We start from the raw sequence: 1287 nt of genomic DNA on the forward strand, positions 1-1287 counted from the left end.
TAGGGATTTCCTTGAGCATAGTTTACTTACTCCGCTTGGATTCCTGTTAGGAGCTGACAATCTGCAGGAGTGTGACCTTGGATTCCACAAACTTCGCAATTCTGAGTTATGGCAACCACGGTGGCTGGAGGTGATACATTTAAACTTTCAATTTTCTGGACCAGAGCATCCACTTTTGCATTAACATGATCAAGGTTACTTATCTCGTACATGCCACTTTTCGTTTGAGGTTTTTCTACCATTGTTCGTTCGCTTCCCCACTGATAATGGTTTTGGGCCATGCTCTCGATAAGTTGGTAAGCATCATCGTAAGGTTTGTTCATAAGTGCACCACCTGAGGCGACGTCTATTGTTAACCTCGTGTTGTACAAGAGACCATTATAGAAGGTATGAATCACTAACCAGTCCTCTAATCCATGGTGCGGACAAAGTCTCATCATGTCTTTGTATCTTTCCCATGCTTCGAAAAGAGACTCGTTATCTTTCTGTTTAAATCCATTTATCTGGGCTCTCAACATAGCTGTTTTGCTTGGAGGAAAATATCGGGCAAGAAAGACTTTCTTCAGCTCGTTCCATGTGGTAACTGAGTTGGAAGGAAGAGACTGAAGCCATCGTCTAGCGCTATCTCGTAACAAGAAAGGAAAGAGACGAAGTCGAATTGCCTCTGAAGTGACACCATTAGCTTTAACAGTATCAGCGTATTGGACAAATACGGATAAATGAAGGTTTGGATCCTCGGTAGGATTTCCAGAGAATTGGTTCTGTTGCACTGCCTGCAACAGTGAAGGTTTAAGTTTGAAGTTGTTTGCTTCGATTGCGGGTGGAGCAATACTCGAATGCGGCTTATCTTGCGATGGAGCGGCGTAATCTCGAAGAGCACGAGCTGGTTCTGCCATCTCGGGTATCGGTGAAGGAAGAAGATTTTTGAGATCAGGAATTTCGATAGGAGGGAGATTGTTTGCAGCACGATATTCCCGAATTCGTTGTAAGACTCAGAGATATAATTCGATGTCATTGATTTGTAAGTAGAACGGCTCGCCTTGTGAGCGAGTATGTGGCATACAAATCAACGAAAGAAATAATAAAAAAAAACCTTAGTCTCTACAGCGTAACAGAAGAGTTACGATATCGACTAAATAAAAGTCCCCGGCAACGGTGCCAAAAACTTGATCGCGACTTTATGAGTCGAATTGGGGTACAAACTGCAAGTGCACAGTTCTAACGCGTAGTTTTAAAAGATATTGATCCCACAGGGACTTATGAATCTATATACCGTTATCTAAGGTT

At 42.6% G+C, this 1287-nt stretch overlaps 1 pseudogene; it reads left to right on the forward strand.

Moving 5' to 3' along the window:
* The first annotated feature begins 411 nt into the window (after nt 1-411).
* LOC127108712 (uncharacterized) lies at nt 412-510 on the forward strand (annotated as a pseudogene).
* The last annotated feature ends 777 nt before the right edge of the window (nt 511-1287 follow it).

Source organism: Lathyrus oleraceus, chromosome 7, assembly GCF_024323335.1.
Source record: "Lathyrus oleraceus cultivar Zhongwan6 chromosome 7, CAAS_Psat_ZW6_1.0, whole genome shotgun sequence".
Taxonomy (NCBI): domain Eukaryota; kingdom Viridiplantae; phylum Streptophyta; class Magnoliopsida; order Fabales; family Fabaceae; genus Lathyrus; species Lathyrus oleraceus.